The sequence below is a fragment of the Giraffa tippelskirchi genome, chromosome 9 (genome assembly GCF_054371585.1).
Source record: "Giraffa tippelskirchi isolate mGirTip1 chromosome 9, T2T-mGirTip1v1.2.pri, whole genome shotgun sequence".
NCBI lineage: Eukaryota > Metazoa > Chordata > Mammalia > Artiodactyla > Giraffidae > Giraffa > Giraffa tippelskirchi.
Window position 1 is genome coordinate 20,579,490 of NC_137283.1, and position 12,342 is coordinate 20,591,831.

Genomic DNA, 12,342 nt, shown 5'->3' on the forward strand with positions numbered 1-12,342 from the left:
AGTGAACCATGCCTCCAGAGTTAAACCTTAGAAGTGTTGTCAACATCTGCTTTTTCTTTTTAATTTATTTTGCTGTGCTGTGTCTTAATAACAGCATGTGAGATCTTCCATCTCTGTGCAGAATCTTTAGTTGTGACATGTGAGATCTTTTTAGTTGCAGCATGTGGGATCTAATTCCCTGACCAGGGATTGAACCTGGGCCTCCTGCATTGAGAGTGCAGAGTCTTAGCCACTGGACTACCAGGGAAGTCCCTTTTCTCCGAACTTTTAGTAAACTCTTTTGAAATTCTTCTGATGTGTCTTAGCCACAAGTGACTGAAACTTCTGTCTCCAAGGTCCATGCATTCTTTGTTACTAACTCCAGGAGGTGTCTTTTACTCTTCATCTCATTTGGCCCTTGGGCAGCATTAGACACTCTTGACCACTTCATTTTTGAAAGTTTTTCTCGCTTTTATTCATTTAAATCATAATCTCCAAATTTTCTTTTGTCTTTTAGAAAGCTTTTTATCAATTTCTATAGGGGTAATCTGATCTTCTGCCTATCATTTAATGTTCAAATTCCTTAGGATTCTCTCTAGATTTCATTTGATGTTTAACTAATATATATTGAGCTTACTATATGCCTGTCGCTGTTCTAAGTACTTGGGATGCATTAGCAAACAAAGCAAATAAGACTTCCTTCTCTTAGAGACATTTTTAAGTGTCCACTTAATAAAACAAATCATTACAAAACTAGATGTTAATAAGTGCTTTAGAAGAGAAAATGAGCAGGAGGGTAGGGAGTATGGGGAAGGGGGTGGTGGGAATTTAAAGGAAGAATAGGTCAGTGTAGGCCTTTCTGAGATGTTTGAGCAAAGCCTTAAAAAAGGTAGAGAAGGGGAACACATGTAAACTCATGGCTGATTCATGTCAATGTATGGCAAAAACTATTACAATATTGTAAAGTAATTAGCCCCCAACTAAAATAAATAAATTTATTAAAAAAAAAAAAGTAGAGAAACTGACATGTGGGTACCTAGCAAAGCATCTCTGACGAAGCCCCATAGGCAAGGAGTCAGCCTGGGGTGTTTGAGGACAGGAGAATGCCCCCCGTGGCGGTTTGCTGTGAACCCTTGGATATGAGGTCAGAGAAGCAACGGGCCCCAGATCCTGCGGTCCTCGTAAGCCATTGCCATGACTTGGTCTTTTCTCAGGGAGATGGGTGTAGTCTCTGGGGAGTTTTGAGGAAAAGACTCGGTCATCAAAAGGACCCCTCCAGCTGCTGAAATGAGAAGGAATGGAGGTGGCAGGAATGGCCAGCAGGCTCTGAGAGAGAGGCCGACCAAAGGGTGCTGGCAGAAACCAAGACGAGCGACTCTTTCATCTCGCTCGAGCCGCTTTTCTTGGACAATGTGAGGTACTCCTACTGCCGTGCTTCTAGTGGTCATTCATGGGCTGATGCTCTCAAATGTAATTTTTCCAGCCCAAGTCTATCTCCTGAGTGTCTCAGTCTCACATAGCCAAAGGTCTGCTGGTCCTCTCCTCTTTCAGTGTGTTGAGGGTGCCTCAGGCTGTGCTTTGTCATCTGAAACGTTCGTCTCCTCCTGCGCTCCTTGTATTTCACTACTGAAGTCATGCAGCTTATTAAAGTCTCTGTCTTGAAGAGGCCGCGGCTAACTTGTGTTAGTGGACAATCTGTGCTGGCCCTTAAAATGCTTTGGGTTCCATAAACACATCGTTATGGTTTTGTTGATCAGATTCTCTGCCATAATGCTGGCTTGAAGGATTGAATATAGCATAGGTAGGTTTTAACTGGAACAGGATGATGGGGTGATGCTTTAGAAGACAGTTCAGGACAAGGTGCCGTAGAGGTCAGGTGTGGAATACTCCGAGGACAGAGGATCAGAATGAGAGTGGATTCTTTATGTTTTGCGGTTTGGACCAATAGGGGCTTTGACATTGGATAGATGATTCTGACTTTGTCACTTTTGTTACAAATAGTAAACTTACCATGTAGCCAGTACACAAGAGTTAAGGCTCCACAGATATTACAGAATTTTAAAATGTGAATTCAGTTTTCTTCCATCTCTCTCAGGAATTTTTTTGCCCACTCCATATTATACTTTTAGAATTTAGCATTCATTCTTTTGACTTTAAGCAAAGGAGTTAATTTTGCTCTGGAAAATATTTAGTTAGAAAGGTGTAAGATTCCCTTGTCTGTGATCTTTTTCAAAAATACATAATTTGTGTGTAAAGGAGCTTAAAAATATCTTCATCTTTTTTTTTTTTTGTCTCTTATACATGGTTTCTAAAAAGTGATCATTGAGGGACTTCCCTCATGGTCCAGTAAGACTCCACACTCCCAATGCAGGGGGCCCAGGTTCGATCCCTGGTCAGGGAACTAGATCCCACATGTCGCAGCAAAGCAACCAAATGTATAAAATAAGAAACATTTTAAAAAACAGAAACAAAAGTGATCATTGATGTGAGGGAAACAAGTCTTCCCAGATTATTTTTTTCCATACCACACTTCCATGTGGGAAAGTCTTATAAAAATCATTAGTATGAAACTAGGCCAATGAAGGTTATTATTTTTTATTAGAAAACCAACTGCAAAATGAATGTTTAAATGCAAGCTTAATGTAGTTAAAATTGCAATTAAGTCTCACTCCTTGACACTTGAGAGAGCTCTGTTTATTTATCATGTTCAATAAATATTTTTCAAAGGCTTGCTCTGTACCAGGCAGTATACCTGTGTTTAGGCGTAGAGGGTAAACAAAACGGAGAAGGAGCTCGCCACCTTGGAGCTTACTTCTACTGGGGGAGGCAGGCAGTAAAATAGTAAAAAATAATTGCTGCTTGTAGTAAGTGCTGGGAAGGAAATGAACAGAGCATGGAGGAAGGAGAGACAGACTGACTTGGGGAGGCTACTTAAGGAGGGTCTCTCTGAGAAGAAGGGTTTCCCTGGTGTCTCAGCAGTAAGGAATCTGCCTGCCAAGCAGAGGACATGGGTTCAATCCCTGGGTCGGGAAGATCCCCTGGAGAAGGGAATGGCAACCCACTTCAGTATTCTTGCCTGGGAAACCCCATGGGCAGAGGAGGCTGGCAGGCTACAGTCCATGGGGTCACAAAGAATCAGACTTGACTGAGCAACCAAACAGCAACAACTCTGAGAAGATAAATTTGAGTTGAGGCTTGGAGGACGAGATTGGGTCCAGCAGGAGAACTGGGAAAAGCCTCTTAGCTCAAGGTTTAAGAAAGAGAAAGGAGGCCAAAGTGACAAAGAGTGGCAGAGGCACAAGACAGGTGGAAGAGTGCTGAGAGCTAGATTGTGCAGCGTGTCATAAGCCTTTGTAAGAAAGTTGAATTTTATTCTGAGTGATGGGAGGACAATGAGTAGTTTATGCACAGGAATGATGTGACCCAATGCTTTTCTTAGCTTTTCTTTAAAAATGTGGTACCATATATGTAACATAAAAGTTAACTTGTAGCTGTAACAAAATAATAATTTTACTTATTTATTTTTGGCTGTGCTGAGACTTCATTGCCGCGTGGGCTTTTTTCTAGTTGCAGTGAGCAGCGGCTACTCTCTAGTTGCGATGCACAGGCTTCTCATTACATTGGCTTCTCTTGCTGTGAACCACGGGATGTAGGGCATGCGGGCTTCAGTAGTTGCAGCACATGGGCTCAGTAATTGTGGCTCCTGGGCTCTAGAGCACAGGCTCAATAGTTGTGGTGCACGGGCTTAGTTGCTCTAAGGCATGTGGGATCTTCCTGGATCAGGGACCGAACCTGTGTCTCCTGTGTTGGCAGGTGGATTCTTTATCACTGAGCCACCAAGGGAGCCCCATTGTATCCATTGTTAAGTGTACAATTCAGTGGCCTTAAGTATTTAAGCATATTTGTGATGTTGTGCAACCATCACCATTATCCATTTCCACAGCTTTTGTATCATCCCAGACAAAAGCTCTGTATCCAGTAAATAGTTACTGCAGGCTGCTTGATATGGGAAACATTTTCTCTTCCTTTAGATTTTGCATACCCATTATGACTTTTCTTAGAAAGTCCCCCTAGAAAGGTCTTTCCACCCAGAGAAAGCTACCATGGTGATTCTAGCAGTTCTGCCCCTAAACCTTATCCTCACACATGTAAGTTAGAGAGGAGCTCACTGAAGAACAGCCTTGTGAATTTGGTTGGGGTCGAATAGAGATAGCAGTTGGGTTTTAGACCAGCTCTGAGCAAATGATCTTTCTCATCTCACAACTCACTCATACCTCTTTGGAAAATAGCAATTTTTTCAAAAAAGTCAAACATAAAACTACTCTGTGACCAGCAATTCTATTCCTAGGTGTCTACCCAAGAGAAATGGAAACATGTGTCCATACATAGAATCCCACCCTAGTATTCAGAGAACCTGTACTCATAACAGTCCCAAACTAGAAACGACCTAATTGTCTATCAACTGATGAATGGATAGGCACAATGTGGCAGGTACATGCAATGGAATACTTTCCAGCTCCAAAAAGGAACAAACTACTGATATGTGTTATGTCAGAACCTCAGAAACATGACGCTAAGTGAAAGAAGCCACACACAAGCAGGCATATATTGTATGTACATGAAATAGTCAGAAAAGGCAAATTTACAGACAGAAACTAGGTTAGTTGTCTGAAGTTACGACTAAGAACAGAGATCACTGGCAAGAGAGATCTCCTTGGGGGAGATAAAACTATATTTAAACTGATTTATGATGATAATTGTACCACTTGGTAAAGTTACTAAAGTGAAAGTGAAGTGAAAGTTGCTCAGTCGTGTCTGACTCTTTGCGACCCCATGGATTATACAGCCCATGGAATTCCCCAGGCCAGAATACTGGAGTGGGTAGCCTTTCCCTTCTCCAGGGGATCTTCCCAACACAGGAATTGAACCAGGGTCTCCTGTGCTGCAGGCAGATTCTTTACCAACTGAGCTATGAGGGAAGCCCAAGTCATTGAATTATACACTTGATACAAATGAATTTTATACTGTATGGAACACGTGATCAGCAGCTTGGATAGAGGTTGATACTTAATGCTCACTGGAAGATAGAAGTTTTAGGTGGATCAAGATTAAAACCTTTTAATGGAGCAGAATGAGAAGGAAAATCTGTTCTAATATTGCTTATATGTCTTAATATGTGACAATTACCTTTTGAAAGGCTCTCAGTCCCTCTATTTTAAAGGGAATTAAAGTCTCTAAAGTCGTTTCTTAAAAAACCATAATTACCTAAGTTTTTCCTAGTAACTGTGCAATTCATATTTCCTTTAGCTTTTTCTCCTAGGACGTAAGATGTGAAATAATTTCTCTTCCCTTAACTGTTACGTCTGTCCCCACATATACTGGTTATCTCAGAGTACTGCTGAATATTTTACTTTTGGTGGCATAAAGTCTTTGACGAACTTGGTTTTTAAACTCTTAGAGAAGCTTAAAAGTTTCTAATTCATATGATGAGAATGAAATCTCCTTAAGACAACTTGGCTGATGTTTGCTAAAATCCTGTGGTTGGTCATTTTTGAAAAAGTATCTTCAAATTAATTTTAGTTTATAGGGTATGATTGGCAAAATAAGTATGTTACAAAAGTCCTTTTGAAAAGTAACACTTTAGGAAAACCTAAGAATTAAGACCCTGAGTAATTCTAACCACCTTTATTTTCCCTCTTATCTATACCCTGAGGACAGTATTTACCTCAAAAACAGCAACATATTATATAAAAACACCTAGTGACAGCCTACTAGCAAGCTCTCCATAGGTGTTTTCTTTTTTATTAATTTTTCTACTTTACGATATTGTATTGGTTTTGCCATACATTGACATGAATCCGCCATGGGTGTACATGTGCTCCCCATCCAGAATAGGTGTTTTCTTTATTCTCACAGAAAATGCCTATCGGTATTTCTTTCTCTCTCTCTCTTCTTTTCTTTTTTTTTTATTTCTCTCACTCTTTTTTTGTTTTTGGTAAGGATTTTACGTTTTACCTTGACAAATGTTCAGATAATATATTTTTCATTGTCATTGCTAAGTGGCTCAGTCATGTCTGACTCTTTTGTGACTCCTTGGACTACAGCCTGCCAGGCTCCTCTGTCCAAGGATTCTCCAGGCAAGAACACTGGAGTGGGTTGCCATTTGCTCCTCCAGGGGATCTTCTCAATCCAGGGATCAAACCTGAGTTTCCTGCATTGGCAGGCGGAGTCTTTACCATGGAGCCACCAGGGAAGCCCTTAATATATTCTTACTGTTCAACAAATACTTTTTTGGTTGTGCTAGGTCTTCATTGATGTGCAAGGGCTTTCTCTAGTTGTGGGGCGTGGGGCCTGCTTTCTAGTTACAGTGTGCAGGCTTCTCACTGCAGTGGCTTCTCTTGTTGCGGAGCACAGGTTCATGCGCACGGGCTTTAGTAGTTGCAGCACTGGGGCTCAGTAGTTGGGGCACACAGGCTTAGCTGCTCAGTGGCATGTGGAATCCTCCTTGACCAGGGATTGAACCCATGTCCCCTGCACTGGCAGATGGATTCTTAACCACTTAAGCACGAGGGGAGTCCAACAAATACTTGTTCTTGACCACGTGGTATGCAGGATCTTAGTTCTCCATCCAGGGATTAAACCCGTGCCTGCTGTAGTAACAGCTGGGAGTCTTAAGCACTGGACCACCAGGGAAGTCCAGGGAGTGTTGATTTCTTTGGATATTTTTTTTCTTTCCATAGTCATTTCTTTTTAAGAAGCAAAATAAAAACCATTTTATATCTTGGTGTTTGAAATGACAAAGCCACGGCCACCATCCATGTTATCATCATCAACAACAAACACCTCTAAATGCAGAGGGGGTGGTGTATGCTTAAAAGAGTGGAAGCTGCTTCAGCCTACCTGGGTGTGAATGCTGGCTTTGCCTTTACTGGCTCAAGTGACCTTAAACAACTCTCTTAGCTTCCCTCAGCCTTGTTTTCATTGATAAATTGAGACCCATCATGGTACCTTTATCATAGGGCAGAGGTTAAAAGATAGAATATGTGAAAAGCAAAACACTGTAAAAAATGGAGCCAAAATGATGGTTATTAGGAAGTGCAGGTGCTTAGACTCTATATGAGAGACCATCACCATTCTTAACCAGGTAGCAATCTCTCTTGGCACTTGAATTCTAAATGGTATGTGACTTAATCAGTTAGGAGTCTATAGAAGTTCAAATTTCCTTACTAGTAAATGGAAACTGCTATTGTACACTTACTGAAAGGCAGAGAGATGTGTTGTCTGTCTCTTCCCTCCTTTGCATTTAGGGAGATTTGTCCAGTTGGTGAGTCCAAGGAAAAGGATTAAATTAGGCAGTGTTCACCTTCATGTCTTTGAACCTCTTCATAGTAATCTTCTCTTGCTTCCCCTCTTCATCTTTGAAGTCTCTTCTCTGGATGTCTAGGGTCTTCATGCTGCCTCCTGTTGTAGATTGTAAAGCCTGGCAGAGATATTTGGCAGCTACTCATCAAAAGGTCTGACTTCCCTGGTGGCTCAGATGGTAAAGAATCTGCCTGCAATGCGGGAGACCCAGGTTTGATTCCCGGGGTGGGAAGATTCCCTGGAGAAGGGAATGGCAACCCACTCCAATATTCTTGCCTGGAGAATCCCATGGACAGAGGAGCCTGGCAAGTTACAGTCCATGGGGTTGCAAAGAGTTGGGCACAACTGAGCGACTAACACACACACATCAACAGGTAGAGGCCATTTGCCCACTCCTGGAGTCTGGGCTCGTCTAGGCACTTTTACTGACCAACAGAAGGTACCAGAAGTGATTGTATGTAAGTTCAGGAGCCTCAGGTGGCTTTTCAGCTTCTGGTTTTGTCTCTTGGAACAATTCCCTACGACACCCAGACTAGGAAGAATCCCAGAGTGAAAGGCTTAGTGACACCAGTATGACCCACAGACTTGAGAGAAATACTAAACCATTGTTCTAAGCCACCAGTTTAGGGTGGTTTATTACACACAGAGTGTATAAGTAATATTCCTTCAAACCCCCTAAGATGGCACCTCTATCCCACCCCCCACATCACATGTACACTCTCAAGCATCTCTCTAGCTTTTGGGCTGAATCAGTGATGCTGAGACTTCCCTAGCAGTCCAGTGTTTAAGACTCTGCCTTCCAATGCAGGGGGTGCAGGTTTGACACCTGGTCAGGCAACTAAGGTCCCACATGCTGCAGGGTGCAGCCAAATATTAAACAAAAAGAAAAACACAGAAAACAGTGCTGCTCTGCTGATCCCATCACTGACGTAACCTCACATTAAAAATTACCTCTACTGTGACCTGGCCTTTATGAGCCTTACAGTCAGTTAATGGATTTGGAAAGCAAACTCACACTTTAATTCATACTGAGACCTTGTTGTTGTTCAGTCGTTGAGTCATATCTGACTCTTTGTGACCCCATGGACTGCAGCACACCAGGCTTCCCTGTCCTTCACCATCTTCCAGAGCTTACTCAAACTCATGTCCATTGAGTCGGTGATGCTATCCAACCATCTCATCCTCTGTCGTCCCCTTCTCCTCTTGCCTTCGGTCTTTCCCAGCATCAGAGTCTTTTCTAATGAGTCAGCTCTTCGCATCAGGTGGCCAAAGTATTGGAGCTCCAACTTCGGCATCAATCCTTCCAGTGAATATTCAGGACTGATTTCCTTTAGGATTGACTGGTTTGATTTCCTTGCAGTCCAAGGGACTCTCAAGGGTCTTCTCCAATAGCACAATTCAAAAGATCTATCACTTGGCGCTCAGCCTTCTTTATGGTCCAGCTCTCAAATCCATACACGACTACTGGAAAAACCATAGTTTTGACTGTATGGGCCTTTGTTGGCAAAGTAATGTCTCTGCTTTTGACTATGCTCTCTAGGTTTGTCATAGCTTTTCTTCCAAGGAGCAAGCATATTTTAATTTCATAGCTGCAGTCCCCATCTGCAGTGATTTTGGAGCCCAAGAAAATAAAGTGTGTCACTGTTTTCCAGTTTGCTCTGATCCACACAGTCAAAGACTTTAGTGTAGTCAAAGAAGCAGAGATGTTTTTCTGCATTTCTCTTGCTTTTTCTGTGATCCAGTGGATGTTGACAATTTGATCTCTGGTTCATCTGCCTTTTCTAAATCCAACTTGTATATCTGGAAGTTCTTGGTTCGCTTACTGTTGAAACCTAGCTTGGAGAATTTTAAGCATTACTCTGCTACAGTGTGAATTGAAGTGAAGTGAAAGTTGCTCAGTCATGTCCGACTCTTTGTGATCCCATAGATTATACAGTCCATGGAATTCTCCAGGCCAGAATACTGGAGTGGATAGCCTTTCCCATCTCCAGGGGATCTTTCCAACCCAGGGGTTGAACCCAGGTTTCCTGCATTGCAGGCAGATTCTTTACCAGCTGAGCCACAAGGGAAGTCCTTCTAGTGTGTGAAATGAGTGCAATTGTGCAGTAGTTTGAACATTCTTTGGCATTGCCCTTCTTTGGGATTGGAATGAAAACTGACCGTTTCCAGTCCAGACCTTTTCCTGGGATTAGAAAACTCCACTTATGAGTTTTCCGAATTTGGTAACATATTGAGTGAAGCACATTCACGGCATCATCTTTTAGGATTTGAAATAGATCAACTGGAATTCCATCACCTCCACTAGCTTTGTTCGTAGTGATGCTTCCTATGGCCCACTTGACTTTACAATCCAGGATATTTGACTCTAGGTGAGTGATCACACCATCGTGGTTATCTGGGTCATGAAGATCTTTTTTGTATAGTTCTTCTGTGTATTCTTGTTACCTCTTCTTAATATCTTCTGCTTCTGTTAGGTCCGTACCATTTCTGTCCTTTATCGAGCCCATCTTTGCATGAAATGTTCCCTTGGTATCTCTAATTTTCTTGAAGAGATCTCTAGACTTTCCCATACTATTGTTTTCCTCTATTTCTTTGCACTGATCACTTAAGAACACTTTCTTATCTCTCCTTGCTATTCTTTGGACCTCTGCATTCAGATGGATATATCTTTCCTTTTCTCCTTTGCCTTTTGCTTCTCTTCTTTTCTCAGCTATTTGTAAGTCCTCCTCAGACAACCATTTTACCTTTTTGCATTTCTTTTTCTTGGGGATGGTTTTGATCACTGCTTCCTGTACAGTGTTATGAACCTCCATCCATAGTTCTTCAGGCACTCTGTCTATCAATTCTAATCCCTGAAATCTATTTGTCATTTCTACCATATTATCATAAGGGCTTTGATTTAGGTCATACCTGAATGCCCTAGTGGTTTTCCCTACTTTCTTTAAGTCTGAATTTGGCAATAAAGAATTCATGATCTGATCCATTGTCAGCTCCCGGTATGAGAACTTAGTAACTGATATTTTCTTAATGGTTTACTTTGCTTTAACCCAAAGGAGTAGCACCCTCCAATGAAGAAATTTAAGCCCCGAGGCAGATATGGTTCTGGGAAAGACCCCCCTGGTAAATGGCTGACTCCTTGTCCTAGAGGAAGAAACCTTAGGTCTATGGATACTAAGTAAGGCACCTCTCAACTCTGAACCCCTTTCACCTGTTATAACATTGCACTTCTTTTAACTACAGCAGTGGTTTAAAATACCAATTATTGGGTCCTGCCCTCATGGATCCTGAGATTCTGATTCAGTGAGTTTAGGTGTGGTCTCAGTTCAGTCCAGTCGCTCAGTCATGTCCGACTCTTTGTGACTCCATGAATTGCAGCACACCAGGCCTCCTCCATCACCAATTCCTGGAGTTTACCCAAACTCATGTCCATTGAGTCAGTGATGCCATCCAACCATCTCATCCTCTGTCATCCCCTTTTCCTCCTGACCCCAATTCTTCCCAGCATCAGGGTCTTTTCAAATGAGTCAACTCTTTGCATGAGGTGGCCAAAGTATTGGAGTTTCAGCTTCAACATCAGTCCTTCCAATGAACACCCAGGGCTGATCTCCTTTAGGATGGACTGGTTGGATCTCCTTGCAGTCCAAGGGACTCTCAAGACTCTTCTCCAACACCACAGTTCAAAAGCATCAATTCTTTGGCGCTCAGCTTTCTTCACAGTCCAACTCTCACATCCATACACGACTGCTGGAAAAACCATAACCTCGACTAGACGGACCTTTGTTGGCAAAGTAATGTCTCTGCTTTAAAATATGCTATCTAGGTTGGTCATAACCTTCCTTCCAAGGTGGAAGCGTCTTTTAATTTCATGGCTGCAATCACCATCAGCAGTGATTTTGGAGCCCCCAAAAATAAAGCCTGACACTGTTACCACTGTTTCCCCATCTATTTCCCATGAAGTGATGGGACCAGATGCCATGATATTAGTTTTCTGAACATAGAGCTTTAAGCCAACTTTTTCACTCTCCTCTTTCACTTTCATCAAGAGGCTCTTTAGTTCTTCTTCGCTTTCTGCCAGAGGGTGGTGTCATCTGCATATCTGAGGTTATTGATATTTCTCCTGGCAATCTTGATTCCAGCTTGTGTTTCTTCCAGCCCAGCGTTTCTCATGATGAACTCTGCATATAAGTTAAATAAGCAGGGTGACAATAAACAGCCTTGACGTACTCCTTTTCCTATTTGGAACCAGTCTGTTGTTCCATGTCCAGTTCTAACTGTTGCTTCCTGGCCTGCATACAGGTTTCTCAAGAGACAGGTCAAATGGTCTGGGATTTCCATCTCTTTCAGAATTTTCCACAGTTTATTGTGATCCACACAGTCAAAGGCTTTGGCATAGTCAATAAAGCAGAACTAGATATTCTGGAACTCTCTTGCTTTTTTGATGATGCAGTGGATGTTGGCAATTTGATCTCTGGATCCTCTGCCTTTTCTAAAACCAGGTGTGGTCTAGGGGTCTGTATTTTCATCAGATGTCTTAGTGACTTTGAAAATCACTCTGTCTCTCTCTCACACACAGAAACACACCCATACCCACCCACCCCATACACACAATCCAATCCAGTTAAGCTGAGGAATGAATGGGTGCTGGTGGACGCAGCCTGGTATTCACATCACATAGCAACATGGGACAGATAAATGGGTTTAACTTTCTTTTGTTTATTGATTGAGGATGGGAATTATACCACGAATCTCATCACTCAGAAGTATTGATTTTCTAGAATCTAGAATGGAGAGGAGGCTCTGAGAGATGATCTGACCTACAGGCAAAGACAATCATGTCTGCCTAAACATAGGAGAAGCTGTCCTATTTCTTCCTTTTTCTAAAATTTATTTTTATTGATTTGACTGTGCTGGGTCTTAGTTGTGCCATGTAGAATCTTGAGTTGCAGCATGTGAACTCTTAGTTGCAGCATGTGGGATCTATTTCCCTGACCAGGGATTGAA

The 12,342-nt window shown here is 42.1% G+C and overlaps 1 long non-coding RNA gene and 1 other non-coding gene across 9 annotated transcripts in view; one reads left to right on the forward strand and one right to left on the reverse strand.

Annotated features, from left to right (window-relative positions):
* The window catches only part of LOC145520777 (uncharacterized), a 204,587-nt gene that overhangs the window by 100,305 nt on the left and 91,940 nt on the right, over positions 1-12,342 (forward strand). The gene's annotated exons all lie outside the window — the stretch shown is intronic.
* TRNAE-CUC (transfer RNA glutamic acid (anticodon CUC)) lies at positions 175-247 on the reverse strand. Its single transcript has one exon. It is a non-coding gene; the product is annotated as a tRNA-Glu (tRNA).